Genomic DNA, 25,276 nt, shown 5'->3' with positions numbered 1-25,276 from the left:
AAGAAATCCTCCACTTAGACCTCAAATGCTTAATGCAGCCTAGAGTGGGAGGGAATTAACATTCATTTTGGGAGTCTGGAGTGTGGGTGCGAAGAAGGTGTTTGAAAATTACAGTATATGTAATTCAAAGGAAGTACTGTAGATACATTGTAACTATAGAATTGTTTTTTGATCTTTAGCATATAAAAATATCATGTAATATTGGTTAAAGGAGGTCTCTTCTTCCAAGAGTACCACAAATGCTGAATAAAACACTTTTATATCCACTAGCTTCAGTGTCTCTCCGGTGACTTTGCTCACAGTTACAACAGAAGGTTTAATTGGTTGGACCAACAAAGAGCTCCCACAATACACATAACGGACTGAATCTCCTTTTGTGCTGTAAAATTCAATAATTTAATGAAGTGCAGTCAAGTCCCAGTTTGCTTGCTGGAAAACAGCAAGATCACTGGTATATTTCTATAGAAGTTGAAGATTCTTCTATAACTTGAGTTACAGCATATAACCATTTGATCAATTAACTAATGCAACAGCATTGGTGATCCACATCTTTCTACAGGAGAAACTTTGCCATTATCCCATCACATGAGAGAGCATACTAGGTTGGTAAAATCTTGCAGGTGAATGCAAGTGATTGTTCATTATGTCAGATCAGATGTGAAATTATTGTCATGTTATTAATTAAAAATAAGTTATCAAAACAAATAACTTCCAGAGCACATGAAATAATGTCCACACACTTTTATCATTATGCCTACTTATGATGTGTAGAAGTTAGGTTACGTAGCACCATGTTTTTAAGTGATCCACTTTAAATAAAAAGTAAAACATTAATGGAAATCAATGACTTACTGCAGAGATTGTGAAGTCAGCAAATATTTTTCTTGGGTCCTTTGAGCATTCTAACTCTGGAGGACCCTGTTCATGTGGACGGGTTTTGAATGACAGACTGTCTGTGCCTGGATACCACCCCTGGGGTTTGCAGCAGTGTACGAGTAGCCTGCATGGGTCACTGGTTACTTCTACAGATGCCGGATTTCAGTAAGTTTTCAACAGCTCGATTAATAACAAAGAAATGTCTGCAATGTACGACCTGAAATTTTTGTTCTTCATAGATATCCATGAAGATAGAAGAGTGCCCCAAAGAATGAGTGACAGTAAAAGATCATCAGAACCCTGCAGCACCCCCCCCCCACTCACCTCCCCATGCACAAGCAGCAGCAAACAAATGATTTCCCCCCCCCCCCCCAAACCCACTTCAGGGAAAAAAGCATCAGCACCAAGCAATTAATAGCAAAGCCCCCAAGAAAGATAAAAAAAAATCCAATTGTTCACTTGGCCATTTGACATGCCACAGTGTCTCTCCCCTTCTGCCCGATAAAGGGACAGAGAGGTTACAGCCTTTCACAGCGAGAGGGGAGACCTAACCAAAAAATAACTTGCTGATCGACAATATTAAAGTCTCCTGTGTCCCGCCCCCCCAGTTCTCTGACTCCAGAATAGGCAACAGACTCGCCCCCTCCAATGAGAAAGAGACCAATCGATTTGCTGAGTACAGAGCCCCCAACAGCTGTTCCTGATGTTCCCTTTTCTCCTGTAGCGATTCTGTCGGCGGCACCGGCATAGAGTTGGCCCGTCCACGGGGCCATGAAGCCTCAGAACCCCAAAGGTGCACTCGTCTTCTAGACCACGTCCTTGGGATATCAAAAAACGGCCCGTTATGAGCCCCCGGGAGTAGGTTGTACTACCACAAAGTACCAAAGTCTGAGTGTAAGTCTAGGTCAGGGTTTCCACCAGGAATCCATCCACCTTGAAAAGGAGAAGGAGAGACATTTGAAGGTAGAAATTAAGCTGCTTCCGCAGATGAGCTTGAAGGAGTCACTGTTAAGAGCCGTCGTAGCTTCTCCCATCCGCCTTGTAATCAGTATGACATTTCAATGTGTGTTGGGTTTGCTAATGTACAACTTAAAGCAGATTTCCATGGGTAGGTTCCTTGGTATTGGTGCTAACTGAATTGAGGGTGGGTTTTCAGAAAGTAAAAGTAAATCTCATTCCTTGTCCCTCCTCTGGGCACCTCCAAGCCCTCTGTGGTGCTTACCCAGACACCCCAAGCTCACAGTCCTGATTTGACCTCCTTCCATTGCCCCATTCTACAAATGCCCCTTTAAAACACCTTTTAGTGTTCCATTTCCCAGGGTCACTTCAAATAAACCAGGGACTCTTTTCTGCTTTCCTTTTAAACTCAATGGTGGCCTTTGCCCCACATTTACTCTAAACTTGCCAGGACCCTTTTCCCATCTGTGTTTAACACTCCCCTGGGTCCTGTTTATCCTGCTCACCTGAAACTCATCAGGGACATTCTTCCTACTCTACCTTTTAACTTACTGGGTTCACTGGAGAATTTGTTATACTACCATGTAATTAAAAAAAAAAAAAAATGTGTTGATATATTGCCATCCAGTAGCCCTGAAAATTTGCCAACTTGGCATCACCAATGGTCCAAATATTCTAGGCTAACAGCATTTTACTGTAGTTGCTACCTTAAGGAGATGAACTTCTATGCAGATTCTTTTTATAATTAGGGTCATAGAATGCAAAAGCAAAAACTGAAGATGAATTTATGCAAAATACTATGTTGTAGAGTATGCTGTGGCGTTGAAGGCATTCTAATACAGGAAGGTTATGAGAGCCTAAAAGATGTTCACTATTAGGTTCACAAAGTTGCCACCAGGGATCCTCAAGCTATTAAGAAATCCTCAAGATATTGGGACTATTACATCTGCAGTGGCTAAAGCTTTAGAGATTTAAGAGTCCTGATGAAGGATCTCAGCTGAAATATCGACTGCCTCACTTGCTGAATTCCTCCAGCATTTTGTGCGTGCGAATGAGAATTGCTGGAAATTTAATAGGGAGTTAAAACTGTGAAAGATTTGATAAAGTGACAAAGGAAGGACCATTTTCTTTGGCTGAGGAAAAAGAAATAGGGAGTTATAAATTTGAAATCCTCACAAAGATAATGAGGAAAGTCTTTGGAAGACATTTCTTTCCCTAGAAGAATGCTGGAGTACGGTTTACTTTGCTTCAGGGAATGGTTGAGGGAAGAGGTCACTATAGGGAGCAAATTAGGAGAAAACAATCCTGTGACTCATTAAAAATTTAACAGCATTCGAAAATAATACCCAGGAAAAGAAAGATGTTTTCTTAACCCCTTTCATATCATAGCAGTTAATAGCAGTTTGTGGGGAAAAACAATCTTGTTACAATTTCTGTCATAAATCACTTGAAGTTATCATGGTTTAAAATAGTTAAGCACATTTCCATTAGGGAATCAATGATAACATTCTTGTGTTCTCAGCTGACCTGCGCTGCAAGTAACTATTGCTTGTCAAATCACATAACTGTACAATTGTAAAGGGTTGGTCTTGCTAGGAATGTGAGACTTGTGTAAATAAAAGACATTTCTGAAATTGGCAACCATCCCTTTATAGAACATTTTATACAGTCAATCTCTGAGTGTTGAAACCTACCGAGCTGCAAAACTAATGCTGAATAATACAAATATGTTCTCAACATTTTAATTAACAGCCTCAGTATTGAGAACAACACTGCACTGGGTACAGTCTGTTGTTTTAAAATTATTGTGACTGTTGCCATTGATTTTTCTAAAAAGTTATTCCTGTTGATCGCATTTGATGACGTCCATGATAATCATGTTACTTGAGAGCAACCAGAGTGTCGAACCTTGTCCTACTGATTGCACAATTCTTCTGAAAGGCTGAGCTATGTGTACTGTGGCCTAGACCTTTTAAAGTTGAAGTTTGCTTGGTATAAATTGTTCCTGATTTTATTTATTTACCATTATGTGGCCTTGGGCCAGGTGGCTTTTGTTAGTTATATTATGCTATTTGAGCTTAGAAAAGGAACCCATGAAAATTATTTTAATCAACATTTTAAAATAATTTCCAAGATATTATAAATAAATGGTGGAAAATGTACCTTATTTTAACAGTGGGCTTGGATATTGGAATTAGGTGTAGCATTGACCAGTGGCAAGGAAAATCGGTAATAAACCTTAACACCAACATCAGTGTTCTGTGTTGCAATGGCCTGACTTATTAGCTTGAATTTTATGGCTGGTGAAACAAAAAAAATGACAGTGTTTTCCATTTTGCAACTGATAGCAAATTTCAGATTTCCACATTTGCACAATTTAATATGGAAATTATATAGCTTTTCATGATTTTCACTCTATTATATACCACATATGGGTCCACAGTTGAGAGGGTGAGTAGTTTCAAGTTCCTCACTATCTCACCTGGACTGTACACACCGACCTTTTGGGAAAAAGAGCACAACAGCGTCTCTTCTACCATAGGTAACTGAAGAAGTTTGGCATGGGCCCTCAAATCTTCAAGACCTTCTACAGGGGCACCATTGAACATATCCTGACTGGCTGTACCGCCACCTGCTATGGGAACTGTATCAACCTTTGTCGTTGGGCACTGCAGAGAGTGGCACGGACAGCCCAGCACATCTGTGGATGTGAACTTCCCTCCATTGAGGACATTTATAGCAGCAGGTGCAGAAAAGAAGGCCTGGAAGATCATCAGGGCTATGGGACAGCTTCTTTCTATAAGCCATTAGACGTTTAAATTCACATATCTGTACATTGCAACAAAATCATAATGCAGATTTTTAGTCCCTCACATTAGGGGATGGATGTAAGACTGAAATAAATTCTAATTCACACTGTTTTGCAGTGGCCTTCTCTTATTTAAGAAAACTTGATGAATTGACAAAGAATACAGGTGTTTACAAACTACATGTAAAGTAATCTTAAAATACTGCATTCTGCTTTTTGAGATACAGGCATGATTTCTAATAGTGTCCTAATTACAACGTGGAAGTTTTCTGACTTTTGAAATAATTTCTTATGTGCTTATATCTTCATTCCCTTTTGCATTTTTAGTTCTGGTATTTCAATTTCCATCTTAATCTTGTATGACTGTTCAGTCTTGATATTCTGTGAAATGAATAAATATTGTTTCCTTTAAGATTGTCATAGCCGGAGAGGTAGTGGGGATAAGCCCGGCAGAACCATTTCTACTGACAGGAGAACGGGCGCAGGCTGGCTACTGAAGCCTTTAAACCAGTCGCTTCAGGCAGATGGGCCTCTCTCATCAGCTGTGGTTGGCAGCTCGCCGAGGTAGAGAAAAACTGATCTCAAATCACTGCTGCCTTCGGCTGTACCCACCCATGGGGAAGGCTTCCAGTAGTAAACCCTAAGAAATAATCCAGAGCTGGAGTCTGTTAGGCAGTCCAACGTTGAGTTCAATGCTGATTGGCAACTGCTGCGATGCTGCTAATGCCAGACAGTGTCAGTCTCTGCCATTCCTTTGGATTTGTCAGTTGCTGGGGAAAGGGAGTCTGCTGCATGGGCAATAGCTTGCTCTCCATGTTGTACTACCCTGGCTTGCATGTCACATAGACAGCTAGGATGCAACACCTATAGTTGTCACACAGCACCTAAAGGACTTAAAGGCATGGTTTCATCTTGAGCACACATAAAAGTGCTGGAGGAGTGAGGTAGGTCAGGCAGCATCTATGGAGAAGACTGAATAGTCTTTTATCAGGACAGGAAAGGAAGGGGGAAGAAGCCAGAATAAGAAGGTGGGCAGGGGAAGGAATACAAGTTGGCAGGTAATAGGTGAAAAAGAGTTGAGGGGGAAGGTGTGTGTGTTGTAGGGGTGGGGGATGAAGTAAGAAGCTGAGAGGTGGAAGTGGTAAAGGGCTGAAAAAGAAGGAATCTTACAGGAGAGGACAGTGAACCATGGGAGAAAGGGAAGGAGGGGGGACACCTGAGGAAGGTGATGGGTGGCTTAGTAGAAGAGCAAGGGTAAGACGAGAGCCAAACTACAGAATGGAAAAAGAGAGAAAGGGGAGGGAGGAAATATTACCACAATTTAGACAAAATTGATGTAGAGAACTCAATGCTTTTACCTTGCTTTTCTGTTTGTGATAATGTGTTGTGTTGATCAGGCAGCTGATGTCATCACAGTGGCTGATTTGAAGGGGATCCTTCACACAGACATCAGATGAGGGGAAATTCATAACAGATGTCAATGATGCCTTATAAGCAACTTCCTTCAGGGTCAGTGATGTGTGTGACTAACCCACAAAATTCTGGCCACCTTTACTCATTTGGTGCACTGCAGTCCCCATATCCTCCCTGAGTGGGTGTGCAGATGGATTGTTGTATGTCTCTCGTACCCTGTACATTAGCACGGTTCAGAGTGTCAGCTCTGTACCTACACCACACCCAGAACCTTCAAATGCACTGTGAATAACAATGCTGGCTAATTAACTGGCAGCCACCAAATTATCCTTGTGTGTGTGCATAAATTTTAATAATGAAGTGCCAAAGGATAAAGAAATGTTTCATCGACAGAAAAAACACAAATTGTGGTGCTAAACTCAGGGGGGTTACCATGCAAGTTATTTACATGATAATTTAATCAGCTTGTTCAAAAGAAACTGAGAAAAAAACAGTCCGGTTGATAAAGTTCCTCTGTATATTTTTCATATCATCTGCATAGAAATTAAATTACACAAGGCAAAATAATAGTGCATTATGTCATTTTTGTGTAGTAGAAATTCATTCTTACAGAATTCACAAATCACCACCAAAATATAGGGGATTTGGAATTTAAAAAAATCACTCTTGGAATTTATGTGAGAGAATATAAAAACTGAATTAACAAAATATACGAAAAAAACAACTCTTCAATTTTTGTCGCACGTTGACAGTTTTGAGGGAGCACAAGCCCTCTGTAACATGGGGATTACTGTATTCAGAAAAGATTTTATTATAATATTGATCTGAATTATTGATCAAAAGAATATTCATTTTAAGAACTATTGGCTTCTCTCTAGCTTTTCTTTTTTGTTATTCTCTTGAGACTAAATAAAACTAATTTGTGAAAGAGTGGCAGATAACCTATTGTGATACAGAACTGTATGACTTGTAAGGGGTAAGGAAAGTTTTATGAGAATTATATGATTCCAAAAGGATTAATGCTGTCTTGTGGCTTGGAAAGTAGTTTGAACTTCTATATCAGTGACTGTAGTTTAAACACAAGATGCATGCTACAATAACCAAACTACTGTCACTGCACTTATTGAACATGAGGGACTAACTCTTCTTTCTATTTTTATTCCCCAGAGATTGCTTCAGGTCTTGGGTGTTCTGAGGTGACTAATAAGACTGATGAGGGAGACCAGAGGTGGGGCAGGAAGTGCCTGACAAGGCTGCTGGAGAGTGACTTGTGAGGTGACCTGCTTGTTTTGCCACTGATTCAGGGTTCCTGTCAGCTCCTGATACGTGGGCTCCAGGTTCTCAACATCGTTGTGTTTGCTGATCAAGGAGCAGCTGTAGACCAGAGCTTGCCAGAAGTCAGTGGAGATGATTTTCTGAAGGAGGCTTTAAGCATGTCCTTGTACCTTATCTTCAGGAATTTATCTTTGTGCAAATATCATGTGTTAAACAAAACAAAGGTAGAAGGGGAGAAATTCAGAGCAAACTGTTTTCAAGGCCCTTACAATGATGTTTAACAAGACTTCATGTGTCTGATCTTTGCCCTCATATCCTGATAGTGCCTCTTGATATGGCAGCTATCTTTTTGCCTTTATTCCCTCATGCTGTAACTCTTTGGAAAGGGTCACACCGCCACCATCTTAATTTGAGAAAAGCAGACAGTGTATAAAAGAGCTGGGTGCGGTAGTTTTAGCAACAGAAAAAGAAGTTGTATGGAACAGGTTTCCATCATGGTAGGTAGTGCATTTATCTACAAATAGGTTATGGGTTGAGATCAGCTTGTTTTTGAGTGAATAAAGATTTTGAACAAAAGGGTTAAGAAGGACAATTATGAGGCCTATCAGGCAGGAAATTGGAAGCTGAAATAGGAAACAGATGTTCTCAGGGAAAAGAACAGAAGAAATGAGGCAAATGTTCAGGGGATAGTTGTGTGGAGTTCCCCATTGGTATGTTCCAATGAGACAGGGAAGTTATGGTAGGGTACAGGTACCGTGGTGTACAAAGGCTGTAATAAATCTAGTTGAGAAGTAAAGAAAAGCTTACAGAAGTTTCAGAGAGCTAGGTAATGTTAGAGATCTAGGAGATTATACAGCTAACAGGAAGGAGTTTAAGAAGGAAATTAGGAAAGCCAGAAGGGGCCATGAGAAGGCCTTGGCGGGCAGGATTAAGGAAAACCCCCAAGGCATTCTACAAATATGCGAAGAGCAAGAGGATAAGATGTGAAGGAATAGGATCTATCAAGTGTGACAGTGGAAAAGTGTGTATGGAACCATAGGTAATAGCAGAGGTACATAATAAATACTTCAGTATTCACTATGGAAAAGGATCTTAGTGGTTATAGTGATGACTTGCAGCAGACTGAAAAGCTTGAAATGTAGATATTAAGAAAGTGAATGTGCTGGAGCTTTTGGAAAGCATCAAGTTGGATAAGTCGCCGGGACCAGACGGGATGTACCCCTGGCTACTGTGGGAGGTGAGTGAGGAGATTGCTGAGCCTCTGGCAATGATCTTTGCATCATCAATGGGGACAGGAGAGGTTCCAGAGGATTGGAGGGTTGTGGATGTTATTCCCTTATCCAAGAAAGGGAGTTGAGTTAGACCAGGAAACTATAGACCAGTGAGTCTTACCTCAGTGGTTGGTAATTGATGGAGAAGATCCTGAGAGGCAGGATTTATGAACATTTGGAGAGGTATAATATGATTAGGAATAGTCAGCATGGCTTTGTCAAAGGCAGGTCCTGCCTTACGAGCCTGATTGAATGTTTTAAGGATGTGACTAAACACATTGATGAAGGAAGAGCAGTAGATGTAGTGTATATGGATTTCAGCAAGGCATTTGATAAAGTACCCCATGCAAGGCTTATTGAGAAAATAAGGAGGCATGGGATCCAGGGGAACATTGCTTTGTGGATCCAGAACTGGCTTGTCCACAGAAGGCAAAGAGTGATTGTAGACAGGTCATATTCTGCATGGAGGTTGGTGACCAGTGGTGTGCCTCAGGGATCTGTTCTGGGACCCTTACTCTTTGTGATTTGTATAAATGACCTGGATAAGGAAGTGGAGGGATGGGTTAGTAAGTTTGCTGGTGACACAAAGGTTGGAGGTGTTGTGGAAAGTGTGGAGGGCTGTCAGACGTTATAACGGGACATTGATAGGATGCAAAACTGGGCTGAGAAGTGACAGATGGAGTTCAACCCAGATAAGTGTGAAGTGGTTCAATTTGGTAGGTCAAATATGATGACAGAATATAGTATTAATGGTAAGACTCTTGGTAGTGTGGAGGATCAGAGGGATCTTGGGGTCCGAGTCCATAGGATGCTGAAAGCAGCTGTGCAGGTTGACTCTGTGGTTAAGAAGGCATATGGTGTATTGGCCTTCATCAATCGTGATGATTGAGTTCAAGAGCTGAGAGGTAATGTTACAACTATATAGGACCCTGATCAGACCCCACTTGGAGTACTGTGCTCTGTTCTGGTCACCTCACTGCAGGAAGGATGTGGAAGCCATAGAAAGGGTGCAGAGGAGATTTACAAGGATGTTGCCCGGATTGGGGAGCATGCCTTATGAGAATAGGTTAAGTGAACTTGGCCTTTTCTCCTTGGAGCTACAGAGGATGAGAGGTGACCTGAGAGAGGTGTATAGGATGATGAGAGGCATTGATCGTGTGGATAGTCAGAGGCTTTTTCCCAGGGCTGAAATGGTTGCCACATGAGGACCCTGGTTTAAGGTGCTGGGGAGTAGGTACAGAGGAGATGTCACGGGTAAGTTTTTACTCAGAGAGTGGTGAGTGCATGGAATGGCCTGCTGGCAACGGTGGTGGAGACGGATACGATAGGATTTTTTTAATGAGACATTTGGATAGGTGCATAGAGCTTAGAAAAATAGAGGGCTATGGTAAGCCTAGTAATTTCTAAGGTAGGGACATATTCGGCACAACTTTGTGGGCCGAAGGGCCTGTACTATGCTGTAGGTTTTCTATGTTTCTAAGGACGAAAGGACTTTAGTGAAAATAGCTCCCAGTGGGCATGCTGGGTATTGAATCAAATGGAAACAATGGTGAGAAGTTCAATAGGAAAATCTAATTTGTTACTTAGATGTGGCAATGAATAATGGCCCTTGAAAAAAATGGCAAGGGAAGCAGAAATGGAAACGTGGAGTGAGTAACCCAGGGGACTTGAGATTAGGGTGTCACCATGAAACTCAAACGTGTTAGGGCATGACTTGGCAGATACAAGGAAACTGAGAGCTGAGAAATGAAAGGAAGTGATTGTTACAGAATACAGTGGAACAATAGAAAAGTTGGTTGAATCACGGCATCCATAAACCGCTTCTAATAAATCTAAACCATAAGTCATAGGCCGGATCAGGCCATTCTGCCCCTTTTGAGTCTGCTCCACCATTTCTTCACGGCTGATCCTTTTCCCTCTCAACCCCATTCTCCTGCCTTCTCTCTGTAACCCTTTCATGCCCTGACTTACCAAAAATCTATCAATGGCTGCTTTAAGTACACCTAGTGACCTGGTCTCCACAGCTGCATGAAGCAATGAATTCCACGGTTTCACCAGCCTCTGACTAAAGAAATTCCTCCTCATCTTCGTTCTAAATGGATGTCCCTCTATTCTGGGCTTGTGCCTGGTAGTACTACACTGTCCTCCTATAGGAAACATTGTCTCCACGTCCACTATCGAGGCCTTTCAACATTTAATAGGTTTCAATAAGATTCCCCCTCTTCATCTAAATTCCAGTGAGTACAGTCCCATAGCCATCAAAAACTCCTTTTAATCTTGGAACCATTTTCATGAACCTCCTTTGAACCCTCTCCAATATGAGCATATCCTTTTTCAGATAAGGGGCCCAAAACTGCTCACAATACTCTTGCCAGTGCCTTATAAACTCCCAGCATTACCATTACATCCTTTTTCTTATATTCTAGTCCTCTCAAAATGAATTCTAACATCGCATTTGCTTTCTTCAACACCGACTCAACCTGCAAGTTAACCTTTAGAGAATCCTGCATGAGGACTCCCAAGTCCCTTTGCACCTTGGATTTTTTGAATTTTCTACCAGTTTAGAAAACAGCCTATGTTTATGTTCCTTCTGCCAAAGTGCCCGACCATACACTTCTCGATACTGTATTCCACCTGCCACTTTCTTGCCCATTCTCCTAATCTAAGTCCTTTTGCAGCCTCTCTGCTTCCTCAACACTACCTGCCCCTCCACCTATAATCCTATCGACCGCAAACCTGGCCACAAAGCCATCAACTCCATTATTCAAATCATTGACATGCAACGTTGAAAGAAGAAAATATTGAGGCATCAACCGCTCGACGAGCCATGTTTTAAAATGTTTCGGGAAGATGGATAGTTGAAGAGCTGCACAAGTCAAGTACGGACAGTGAAGGTGTTAAATACATTGGAGATTGTCATTACCGCATCTTAATGGATAACTCTGTGAGTGAGACTGTCAGGGAAGTTGCAGCTTGCACATTCACAATGACTTTTATGGAAACGATCAGTGATTATTCCAAGGAAAAATGCCTGTAAGGTTCTTAAGTCTCTGTGGCAATGAGGACCAACATTCTATCAATAGATTTCCCTGGATATTTGTATTCATTTTGATAACAGCATGTGGTCTTGGCTGCCAATTATCAACTGCATGATCTGGCAAAAATGACTCTGCAAATGCTTTAGTTATTTGAACATCATGCTGGTATCATGATCAAATCAGCAAGATGAAAGATTTTCCAGAGAACATACAGTTAATATATGTAAGCTCAATCACAAATGGATGGATTGCCAAAGGGTTTAGAGATGAATTTTAAAGAATAGATTTTTCTTTATTGATAAATGGTCTTTTTCTTTTATCTCTCCTGAAAGGGTCACATGGCTGTGACAGGAAATGGTAATGAAGCAACATGGAAGAAGGAGGTGCCTCAACATCATGACGCTCCTGGTTTGATGAACCTTGTCAGGTTTTATGGTCCAGCTAAAGATTTTTTGCCTGCCACTTTTATATGTGCATAACTTGCATTGTAAAGATGGCCTTTGGAACAGGAACAGTTGCTATAATCTCCCTTGTCAGGCATTCAAACTTCTTCCTCCTGATGGATTGGTCATGTTGAATTAAGCACTTTTTATATTTTGTGTTTCAAAATTTTGTCAATCAGGAATTGTTTGATCTTGTGCATATTTGTACCATGGTTGGCTATGAAATTCAGGCAAAAGTGTAAAAATAACAACCATATTTTTATAGTGCCCCAAAATTCTGCAAGAAGAGGAATTCTGAAGTAGGTTCAACAAGCATACTTCATCGTCTCGAATGTAAAAATTAAAGGACCCAAAAAGACTTGGCTATTTCCTCTCTGTTTTGCTGTATCTGTTTTACACTTTCTACTTAGCGCAGATGAAATAAATTGGGATTTCACACTACTGCAGAACAATCCCATTCTCACTACTGCCATCAAGAAGAAGGTACAGGAGTCTCACAACTCTCACGTCCAGGTTTAGGTACAGTTATTACCCCTCAACCATCAAGGTCTTGAAACAGTGGGTATAACTTTATTCACCCCATCACCGAACTGTCCCCACAACCTATGGGCTCACTTTCAAGGACTCATTAACTCATGTTCTCGATATTTATTGCTTATTTATTTATATTTTATTATTTATTCTCTTTTGTATCTGCACAGTTTGATGTCTTTTACACATTTATTATTTTACAATTTACTTTGAACTTTGATAAACCCCCATCTCTATATTTTAGGACACAACATTGTTAGAGCAGAACCATGTCTCCTAAAGGCAGAAATACTTTCTCCAGCTATTCCTAACATTCCAGATTCTGATAATTTGTTTGGCAGCTGAAAAAAATCTATTTTGTGCACCATGCCATTGATAGTCTTTTTTTGTACCATGACATCACTTTATACAGACTATATATTTTAGACCTTAAAACCAATCTGCACACAACCACTGTGGGTTAGTTTCAGTTTGTTATTTTCAGACATTTATTTGGAAATTACAGTTTAAAATTTACATCTGTAGATTGCATCATGTTTATTTTCAAACTAAGGCTAAAAATACAGTGTGTTTTATATTTTGCACAAGTATAATCAACAACTCTGACTGCAGTGGGCACTGCCAAACTTTGAGACCCACCTAAAACTCTTGCCACCCTTTCAAAATCTCAACAGTCAAGAAGTCATCTTGATGATTTGTAAAAAAAAAACACCAAATCTTTCATCTCACCTTTCAGCACCCAGAAAATGGCAGGATAGACTCCTTCTCCGATGCTGGGGATCGTCGTCAAATAGCTTCCATGGTGCCCTCCTGCCTTCCTGCTTGGTCAAGCTATGTAGAGGAGTTGTGTCACCTGTTTTATTTGAAAGGTGAGAGAAGGTGTTCCTGAAAAACAGGTACAGTGATGCATTTATGAAATTGTCAGAGAATTGAGCCAGTCCAAAAAACCCAAATATGTCATCAAGCACATCCTAAAAATATTTTCAATGTTTCATTATAAGAGCACAAGACATACTGTAGGAGCAGAACTAGGCCACTTGGCCCATTGAATCTGCTGCAACAACTGATTATGGCTGATTCATATTTCCTCTCAATTCCTGTCTTCTCCCCGTAACATTTGATGCCCTTATAAATTCAAGAACCTATCAACCTCTGCATCAGCCTCCAGGGCTGCCTGTGGCAAGGAACTTGACAGATTCCCCACCCTCTGGCTAAAGAAATTCCTCCTCGTTTCTGTTCAAAAGAGGCATCGTCCTATTCTGAGGCTGTGCCCTTTTGTCCTCGGTCCTCGATTGGAAAAACATCCTCTCCCTGTCCATCGGGTCCAGGTCTTTCAATGTCATATGTTAATTGGTGGCATTTATATTTAGCAGTATTTTTATATATTTATATGGAAATAAACAACAATAACAGAATTAAAGCCTTTCAGCTTAGCTTTCAGACACATTAATACTCTGCATTATATCTATCTCCAGTCAGAGCCACTTTCTGCTCCCCTCAGCGCTCTGAGTTCCTTATTCTTCACCTGGTCTTTGAACATCCACCATTAAACAGAAAGACTATCACTGAGATTTACCTTCTGTGTTTCCATTGCCCAGCCAACGTATATGTGGCCATTCAGTTCTAATATACCCAAATCTCCGCACAATATTTTTCTGATTCCTCTGCAGAGTTTTTTTTAGCTTTTTAGGAAGTAAAAGCAAAATACTGCAGTTGTTGGAAATCCAGCATTAAAGAAGCATAATTAATGATACTAGACCTGAAATATTAGTTCTATTTGCCTCGCAGTGGGCACCGTCTGGCCTGCTGTATTTTCAGCTTGCATTTCAAAAGGCTTTTGTTTTATATAATGACAGACATGATGAACAATGGACCGCCCCTCACTGGCTGGCATTGGAGTTTAACAGTACAAGGTGACCATTTCAATACTGCTCCAGCCTACAGTCCTCTCAGTGGATAAGAAGGGTAACGTGGCTAAGAATTCTCTTCATAACCAAGTAGTTTATTAAAGGTTAGGACATTCTTCTTTGGGATTGTCAAAGTTGTACAAAATGTACAAACTCCTTACAGACAGCAGTGGGAATCGAACATAGGTTGCAGGTACTGTAAAGCCAAGTGTACTGGCCAAGTGGTTAAGGCGTTCGTCTCGTGATCTGAAGGTCACGAGCTCAAGCCTCAGCTAAGGCAAAGTGTTGTGTCCTTGAGTAAGGCACTTAACCACACATTGCTCTGCGACGACACCAGCAGCCAAGCTGTATGGGTCCTAATGCCCTTCCCTTGGACAACATTGTTGGTGTGGAGAGGGGAGACTTGTAACATGGGCAACTGCCTGTCTCCCATACAACCCTGCCCAGGACACTTTCCAAGGCACAAATCTATGATCTCTCGAGACTAATGGATGCCTATTTAACCACTGCTATTATGCCGCCCCATGAAGCAAATTTTATGAAGTAAACTATTTCACTGCAGGACATTTATATGTGTAACCTCTGCTGTCATGGTGCAGCTGATTGTAGGCAACAACTCAAGAAATTCACTGGTTGAGATACCAAAAATAATGGTGAGCAAACTACTTTTGACAAGCCATTATTCAGGCTTGGGAGGGTGTTGCAAAGTTAAGCCAAACAACTTGACCTTCAGCCCTCCATTTTGAATGTAGAAAAGATTCTTGTTGTTTTAACTGGAACAGTAAGTGAAATAAGTGTAAAAAGGAAGGGTTTGCCCAGACAAGTGTTGACTATCTTTAGAAGTGTGGTGCTTTTGTCCTTCTAGAGATATACTGTTTAATTTTGCTCCACATAATATAACAACTTAGGTACAAAGTATCATGTAGGTATAACTTTTTTTTAAAGCCGACTAACTAAATTTGACTATTGGCTAAAATACACAGAGGCAAGTTAAAAACCTTTTAAGTTCAAGTCCATCCTTTTCATTAGAAAGTTTTTGACAAGAACGGGCTATTTGACCCAACAAAGCTTGCCAAGTTCCTATTTATTACCCTGAATTACCCTGTTACCTAGAAAGCGTCTTTTACTGCAATGTTGATAAGAAGAATGTGGTAAGCCTCAATTATTATCTGATTTGTTAAAAGAATTATATGACATTTCACTAAAACACGATTAAAAATGCTTTAGATATACACACAATGTAATTGAAAACAGAAGCTCAGGTTGGACCTGTGAAAGACTTTACAATTTCCCTGTCACCTGTTCTTTCATAAAATACCAAGCAAGCCTGCCAGTTTAGATTTAAGGTTTTCTTTAACCATACATGGCAACTATAGGGTAAAGTAACTGGTGGAAATGTACATAATTCACAGCCACCAACAATGAGTTGGGGTTCACTTTAAGAGGCTGTTCTGATGTGATGGTGTAATCATTAAAGTACTTTTACCATACTTTGTGTTCAGGTTTTGGAGTACAATAAATGAGTTGTTATGGTTTTTCTTAAACATAAAATGTCTCCGCCATTTTTATTTGTGAAGCCTACATTGGTGACCCCAATGCTATAGGATGAGTCCAGAGTTATTGAACGTGTTGGCCAATGCAGTTGCATTGAAACTGCCAGTTTTGGGAGCAAATTGCCTTTGCTTGGTTTGTACAAGATGAGGCCCAATTCGCTCTGTGAGAAATTTCTGCTGACAACACCAAATATCTCTATGTGGTAGTGTCGTTCAGTAATCCCATGGCCGCGAGGGTGGTGAGTCTACTTGAACACACACCTCAACACAATAAATACTGATCACTGAAAACTTGCCTTTTACAGACTTTTGAACGATCAGAGTCTGAGCACGTCGAACAGTCGCTCTCCTTGACCGGATTTGGTGACACCCGGCCTTCAGAGCTAATGGACCACGATTTCTTTCCCAGGAAATCACCATCCTTGTTTAAAGTACTCTTCATGCAGCAAATGCCTGATCAAGTCTGCAAAGCCCTCACTAATGCACCCATGAAGCACCCATAGGGAGCTTACTAAAACGGCTGATAGTCTACACTCAGACCGGCAGTGGTGCCTCCTCTTTTCGTTACCTCAATAAGTCTGGTCAGTAAGGCCCCAGCATAAGGACACCAGCATCTGTGAAACAGACGTCACCGGGCCTGTGTTTTTACCACACTTGTTTTGGTATGAATGCCAGGAAGTGCCAACCACTTTGCAGCTTCAACAGTACCAGAGCATCAGGTCATCAGAGGTCTGTGAACACCATGGGTTCCAGCTGGAGGATCATCTACGGACACCCTTTCAGAGTGTTTGTTACCAACCCCCTTTCAGGGTGACCCTTCCTCTGTGACATGGGTGCTCAAGTGAGTGTGCTGCCAGCATCACCTATTGATGAAAAGGCAAAGGGTGACGAAACCTCACTGGAGGCCGCCAAGGGCAGCGGGATCCAGATTTAAAGGACATGATGGGTGACGCACCGCTTCAGTGGGTAATGTTACACATTGTGTTAATGGTAAGACTCTTGGCAATGTGGAAGATCTTGGGGTCCGAGTCCATAGGACACTCAAAGCTGCTGTGCAAGTTGACTCTGTGGTTAAGAAGGCATACGGTATATTGGTCTTCATCAATTGTGGGATTGAGTTTAGGAGTTGAGAGGTAATGTTGCAGCTATATAGGACCCTGGTCAGACCCCACTTGGAGTACTGTGCTCAGTTCTGGTCGCCTCACTACAGGAAGGATGTGGAAACCATAGAAAGGGTGCAGAGGAGATTTACAAGGATGTTGCCTGGATTGGGGAGCGTGCCTTATGAGAATAGGTTGAGTGAACTCAGCCTTTTCTCCTTGGAGCGACGGAGGATGAGCGGCGTCCTGATAGAAGTATACAAAATAATCAGAGGCATTGATCGTGTGGATAGTCAAAAGCTTTTTCCCAGGGCTGAAATGACTAACACCGTTTTAAGGGTGCTTGGAAGTAGGTACAGAGGAGATGTCAGGAGTAAGTTTTTTTGCAGAGAGTGATGAGTGCGTGGAATGGGCTGCCGGCGATGGTGGTGGAGGGTCTTTTAAGAGACTCCTGGACAGGTACGTGGAGCTCAGAAAAATAGAGGGCTATGGGTAACCCTAGGTAATTTCTAAGGTTAGGACATGTTCAGTTCAGTTTTGTGGGCCAAAGGGCCTGTATTGTGTTGTAGGTTTTCTATGTTTCTATGGGACTTCATTCTTTGCTAATGTGGCTATACCTCTGTTAAGTGCAGATTTCCTGTGTGCACAAAGACTGTTAAGTCAACTTTAAAAACTGCCGGCTTGTGGATGTCAAGGACTTTGGGTTGTTACCCTGCTCCCCCACAACGAATCTGTCAAGCGCATGCACCACCACATGTGAGTTTACTCGACTGCTGGGTGAATTCCCAAACCTCCCTGAGCCCATATTCTCCTCTAGAGTCACAAAACATGGGGCTGAGCACCACATTCTCCAAACTGACCCACCAGTTCATGCCCACATGCGTAGATTGACCCAGAAAACCTGGCAACTATGAAAGCTGAGTTTGGCAACATGGAAAGACTTGGCATTGTACACTGGTTGAACAGCCCCTGGGCTTCATACCTCCATATGGTCCCTAAGTCCGATGGTGATACCCAGTCCCACACATTCAAGACTTCTTGGCATATTCATCTGTAAAGTTAGTTTTTCCCAAAGGTGATTTAACTAGGGACTACCATCGAGTGCCTGTGAGCTCGGAGGACATTCCGAACACAGCTGTCATGACCCATTTGGCCTTTTTTGAGTTTCTGCGTGCCATTTGGCCTGAAAAATGCAGCACAGATTTTCCAATGACTCGGTAGTAAAAGATTTAGAGTTTCTTTTCATTTACCTGGATGACAGTTGTTGCCAGTGCATGCAAACCCAAAGAAGTATCTCACCTCTGCACGTTTCGAATGCTTAAGCCAAGACAGGTTGCTTATTAACCCTGCTGAATGCCAGTTTGGGCTGTCGATCATTGGTTTTCTTGGCCATCACATCTCCACAGAAGGTTGAAAGCTTTCCCATCAAAAGTAGCCATTATTATGGATTTCCCACCACTAAAAAATGACAGGAGCTTTTAGGTATTTCTATCACTGCTTCATTCTGCGAGCTGCTGACTTATACTTTCCCTGTATAGTGCACTTAAAGATACCAAACACTCTCTTTCCAATGTGACCCTGCTGGCAGACCTGCTCCCCAGTGCATCCATCGCCATTACTACTGGCACCTCGGACTATGCCGTGGGTGCTGTGCATGAGCGGTTGGTCGAAGGCACGTGGCAGCTGTTTACCTTCAGCTGACAGCTCCACCCCATTCCCCCCCCTCCCCGAAAGGAAGTACAGCATGTTTGACCATGAGCTTCTCGGGCTCCGTCTGGCTGTCTGTCATTTTTGTTTTCATCTGGAGTGTCCACAAACCCTCGTTGACCACAAATACCTCGTGCACGTGACGGCCAAAATATCAGACTCTTGGTCTGCATGGCAGCAACACCACCTGCCCTACATATCAGAAGTCACAGCTTATCAAGGGGAAAAATAACGCTGTGACTGATTACCTCTCACGGCCAGTCACGGAGGCCACACACAAAGGGGTTGACTGTACCGGCATGGTAGCTGACCGTTACTAACCCAGAGATCCAGGCTTACTGAACATTAGTCACAGGCCTGCAGTTGGCTGGCATTAAATTCAGGTAAGTAAGGGTTTCTCTCCTGTGCGATGTCTCGACTGGTCAACCTCCCCCCATAGTGCCCGCAAACTGGAGGCGGACTGTTTTTGACTTCGTACTGGGCCAGAAGGCCTCACAGAAACTGGTTGCACTAAAGTTTGTGCAGCATGGCCTTAGAAAGGACTTGCGTGATTGGACTGCAGCCTGTGTGGAGAGCCAGTGGGCAAGAATTAGCCGTCGTGTTCAGGTGCCATTGGTACCTTTCAAGGTCCCTGAGCGACTGTTTGACCATGGCAACGTGAACCTTTTGGGTCCCCACCCCCCACAATTTCACACACCTCCTTACCATGGTGGACCGTACCACCAGTTGGCCAGAGGTCATCCCTGTAGCATCGATGACGGCCACAAATGTGGCTCAGGCATCCATCAGTACCTGGGCTGCTTGGTTTGGCACCACGTCTGAAATTTTCTCTGGCCACAGTGCCCAATTCATATCAGACCTCTGGGCTGCAATGGCCCAGAACTTCAGTGTTAGGCTACATCACACCACCGCATATCACCCGCAGTCAAATGGCCTTTGTGAGCAATTTCACCGTTCCTTAACAGCTGCTCCGAGGGCTTCTCTGACGGATGAGTGTTGGCATGATCGTCTCCCGTGCATCCTGCTGGGGCTCAGAACAGCGAACTGTAGTTTACCGTGGCTGAATTGGTTTGCAAGCTGCCGTTGCAGATGCCTGGTGATTTTATTCCTGACACCACCACTGCCTGGGTCGGCTTCTCAACAGTGTTTCACCCTCCTCAGTAAATTCAATTCCTTTGCACCTATTCCTACCTCCCAACATGGCCTACAGCACTCTTGGATTGGGGGATCATACATAATTTACAGCCACTGACATTGAGTTGGGGTTCACGTTAAGATACTGGTCTGACATGATGATGTAATCATGTAAAGTACTTCTACCACGCTTTGTATTCAGGTTTTGGATTACAATAAATGAGTTGTTATGGTTTTTCTTAAAAATAAAGCGCCTGTCATTTTTATTTGGGAAAACCTACACAGCCACAGAAAGGGCTTTGAAGTGTTTTAACAGATTAATTAGCATATTAACCATAATTCAGCGTACCGCATAATGGTCCCAGGGCTTTGTTACTCTCTCCATTCAGTACCAGACAGCAAATAGCTTCTCTCAACTTCTCGAACTGATACTCACATACACACCACTCAAATGGAATACCCATCACTTAACTTTCTTTTGCAGGGATATTGCATCCAGTCACTACCTGACCCCACACAGTGTAGTCGCTCTGTTATCCAAGTTGCATCTTGTCCATTCCTAGATTTTATTGTACATTTTACAATAAGCACCTGCATTATCTTATGCCTTTAAAGCACTTTAGAAATAGATTCTCTTTTTAACATGCTGAAAGATTTTGTTTTTCAAACTTCAACATTTGATTTACTCAACTAGAAAATGCTCCACAATTTACAAACACAAGGCTCTGTAGAGTAACCCTTCAATCAATCTTTCCTTGTTGCAGATGCTGACAGGTCTTCTGTAATACATTTCTAGCTTTTCTGTTCTTATTTCAGATTTTGAACATCTCCAATTGTTCCTTTTTATTGCAAAGGTAATTGCTGTGTCCATTGGAATCATTCTCGCGAGAGGCCGTCAACCAAATTGTTGACTCTTTTTCCATGTCTCTCCACAGATGCTGCCTGTATGTTTGTAGACATAAGTTTCAACTGACCAAGAAATATTTGTGATCCTGAGATGAATTTCTACAAATCGCAAACACAAAAAGATCTGCAGATGCTGGAAATCTAAAGTAACACACACAAAATGCTGGAGGATCTCAGCAGGTTAGGCAAAGTGTCTATGGAAACGAGGCAAGAGTCAATGTTTCAGGCCAATACACTTCAGCTCTACACATCTCAGCTGGTTATATGACAGAACCAATGGTACCTGATTCGGAGAGGTTTACATTTTCTTGCATATTTAGGGAGAAGGATTATGAACTCAGAGGGGAGGGGAACCAGCAGAGAGAAAGTTACTATTCAGCTGAGGAGTAGTGACAATGCACTCATTCACATCTTAACATTAGTCCAGAGTACGGCTGTTGATTTAAAAACAAATCTGTAGCGGACTGAAACAGATATCAGCAAAGATCTTAATACAGGATCCTTACTTGGTACCAGAATCAGGGGAAATTTTAACAGCCATCAGTGACCTGATAGAATATGTGTAAGTATTTGTGCTCCAATTACTGGTGGAAGTAACCATTCTATAATAATTGTAATAAATCATGTCACATTAAGAAATGTAAGGTATTGAATGAGACATCATCTGGTTCAGCACTTAATTAACAGGACATATGGTTAATGTTCAGAGGATGGAATAAGATGGTGAATATTACTGGAAGCTTTGTCATTCTGTGAAGTAATGATTTTTGATTGTGTTAATTTTGTTAGCTCTTTAACGATGCTGCAGAAAGTTAATTGGAAATGTGTCTGTGAAAAGTGAATATATTTAAGTTATTGTTTATGGGCACATGTAGGACTAACAATCATCAGGTGGACATTTAAACACAGGAAATTCAATAAATAAAATATTTCTACTTGGAGAAAATATGAAAAATTATGGTGTCCTAATTAAACCATAATTGCATAATTTGCAACACTGTATATTAAAACTACCAATGCAGAAGGTAATGACATGGAACATGAAAGTATTGAATTTACCAAACATCTGGGTCTTCTAGATAAATGTTCACATTTTCAGTGTAGCTAAATTCATGCATATTTATCCTCCAGACAAGTTTCTTTTGGAGACAGTGGAAGATATTTTAATTTAATGAGTTTACGAGAGAGAGGTGCCGTTACAGCCAATTAAAGTTACAATTTCAACACACTGATATTGCTTCACAGTTGAATCCTGGGTGTGTGTGGGCATACCCTCAGGAGAGGCAGATTGACAATTATGTTAGTGACTGTCAAAACAATATGACAGCAAGTTATCAGCTTAACATGTAGACAATGAGTTTCACAATCCTACTGAATTTGGGTGGTAGAAACAAGGAATGTACTCTATTCCAATTGATTGGATCAATCAATCTCGGGAAAATTTCTGTGTTGACCATCATCAACTGATCGAGGTTAGACAATTCTTAATTAATCAAAGCTTGCACTTTATTGTCTCTGCATGAATATCAATGTAATTATGTTGACCCCGGGCCAACAACACAAATTCTACTGTTCTCTCTGCACTAATACTCACTCAGCCCTCTCTCCAATTTCTAACACTGAAATAGGGGATCTCCCTTTGGCCAAACAATTGATCCTCCTTCTCCCAGCACCTGGCACGGGATTTTCCTTATGATAGTTTCTGGAGTTCTCACTACTTTGCGTTCAAAGCCCCTCATCCTTATACCCTTTCTTTATCCAGTTCAAATGCTGTTTTGATCTCATTGGCTCGGGCCTATCTGGCCTACGTGTCTGACCTTCCCATTGGCTCTGATCATTTTATTGCCTTTCTCGCAAGTAACAACTTGTAATTAATGTCTCTTTGTTCTGAAACAGAGCAGATCAGCAGGTTATTCAGCTCAGACACAGTCTTCCCTATTCATAAACCTGCATATTTTATCTTACCGAACAACAGCTCACAAGTAACTTCGTATTTGGAAATCATCTCTAGTTCAGCAGATTATCATTACTTTAAAGCACTTTAATACAACTATTCCTGAGCAAAACCAGTTCACAAAATGGAGGTTACAGAGCAGTTTTGCAAAATGGTAGCCTCCAATCCTTCAACCACATGGCAAAAACAAAGACATTCGCTTTGTCTACTTCCACTTCCCTTGACTCACTCAAGTTCAATGTTTTTGTCCATATTTTAATGTCTCCATGGCAACCAATCTAGACACTTGATTTCTTACTAAACTGTGAATGGGTTTTCACAGGAATTTTGTTGACTTTCTCCACTCAGATTTGGTCTCCCAGTTCAGTTTGGCGGTCTTGGATTGGGCATTAACTGAGGAGAAAAGAACCACCAATAATCTGAAGGTAGGTGATACAGCAGTAGGTAGGGAAAGAAGGATGAGAAGGGAGATACAGAGTGGCAGGGCAGCAGTGCCTCTGGTGTAGGTCATTGAATGAATTGGTACAGACCACTGCAGCCTGTTGGAACAAGACCAATTGTCACTTTGGACTAGTTTTAATGCCTTTGTACCCTTCTAAGGCTTTCTGGAGATGCAGCAGAATTGTTTCACGCATGTGAGTGATTTTCCAAAGTAAACAGTGATGTTAACCTAGCTCATGAATATGCCAGGGTTCTCGAGTTTTCTTTTCTGTCTGGTTTTCCGTGGCTTCAGGGCATCACCGACTGTGCACAATGGCAATTAAGAGGCCTTCAATTAATCCAGAAATACTTGTAAAGCATTCTGCTCCATCCACGTGACAACAGGGATCATTCAATGGGTGTCCTGGAAATCTTTGACAGTTTCTTTTGATTTTCAGTAGTTCCCCTCCCTGATATCCTCACATTAGAGAACAGAGTGACTAGCTGTTCACTCAAACATACCCTTTTCATACTTGGCTGATGGAATTGCATTGAAGTCTGAGAATGCAGGACTAGCACAATCTTTACCACATCAGCTATGCGTCATTGCGCGATCCCATGGCATGCTTACAGAACACCTCTTAGATTAGACCAGATGTGGAGACACCAAGAATAAGTGCAGAAATACAAGTCAGATCACTTTTGGAGAGCTCGCAACTGTCTGTTCCACCTCCTACTTTTCTGCTCTCCGCCCCATCCCTTCCAACTGGAGGAAGGATGGCAACGTTCTCTTTTGTTTAAGATGCAAGCAAATATTGTGCGGTGTCTCCCACAGCTTCAGCATGGATTCTCTTTCCTTTTGTCTCATCCATCTCCTTTCACTTACACCCTCAGACAGATCATTTGCAATTAAGATGAGAGATTCTGCAGATGCAGGAAATCTTGAACAATGCATACACAAAATACTGTAGGAACTCAGCAGGTCAGGTAACAAGCATCTATGAAGGGAATAAACAGTTTATGTTCCAGGCTGAAACCCTTTATCAGGACTGGAGGGGAGAGAAATTGCCAGAAGTTGGAGAAATTGATGTTTCTTCATCAGGTTGGAGGCAACCCAAACAGAAACCTGAGTTCGGCCTTCAGTAATTATGTTTAGTGCACCATGCCTATGTTATATAACCTTTGAAAGGATCTAATCGTCAGCAAAGCCCTGTTTTTGTTGTGTCTGTGCACAACTACATATCAATTAAATAAAGGCAAGCACGTGGGAGCTGGCTTTAACTGGTGCATTCACCTTGGAGAGTCAGAGGGACATGTGCATGCGTGGACAATAGATGAATATGCATGCATGCAGAACAATCCATATGTAGTGCCAAGGGGAGTCATTGCTTTAAAAGAAATTGATCCATACATTACACTTCCTTCCCCTTTAGATTAATGCAACATAAAACCATATATGTACAAATCATTCAATTTCCCTTTCATAAACCATATTAGAAATAAACATGCTTTCACAATAACAGTACATAATTGACCACTATACTAAAGATTCAGTCTTTTGGCTGGCACCCTGTTTCTTTCAGGATAGCACCTCTGGGTCCGAGGAGTGGCATTAGGTTTAGAAGGGGTCTTGTCTAAGAAAACATTCTCAGTTGCCAGTGTCATGTTGCTGTTAGTGACGTGATCATCACTGAGGAGGCAAGTCCAGTGACTAATTCCTACAATGAGGTCACCAGAATTGAACACAGTAGTCCAAGTATGATCTAACCAGTATTTTATAGAGCTGCAATATTACCTCATGGCTGCTGAACTCAGTCCTTCGACAAATAAAGGCTAACACACTACAGTCGGCCCTCCTTATCCGCGAATTCAACCAACCACGAATCGCGAAAACCTGGAAGTGCTCTTCCAGCACTTGTTGTTCGAGCATGTACAGACTGTTTCTCTTGTCATTATTCCCTAAACAATGCAGTATAACAATT

The 25,276-nt window shown here is 41.7% G+C and overlaps 1 long non-coding RNA gene across 2 annotated transcripts in view; it reads left to right on the top strand.

Annotated features, from left to right (window-relative positions):
* LOC140741858 (uncharacterized) overlaps positions 1 to 16,241 on the top strand; it is a 36,306-nt gene extending 20,065 nt beyond the window's left edge. The window contains exons 1-3 of one of the 2 annotated variants that reach the window (XR_012102147.1): positions 835 to 1,041; positions 7,223 to 7,330; positions 11,972 to 16,241. This is a non-coding gene — a long non-coding RNA (uncharacterized lncRNA). Of the gene's footprint in view, positions 1 to 834; positions 1,042 to 7,222; positions 7,331 to 11,971 lie in introns of those variants that run through there. The other variant, XR_012102145.1, reaches the window with a different exon arrangement.
* Positions 16,242 to 25,276: the final 9,035 nt, after the last annotated feature.

This window comes from Hemitrygon akajei, chromosome 2, assembly GCF_048418815.1.
Source record: "Hemitrygon akajei chromosome 2, sHemAka1.3, whole genome shotgun sequence".
Classification (NCBI taxonomy): Eukaryota; Metazoa; Chordata; class Chondrichthyes; order Myliobatiformes; family Dasyatidae; genus Hemitrygon; species Hemitrygon akajei.
This window is presented reverse-complemented; position numbering and strand designations above follow the sequence as displayed.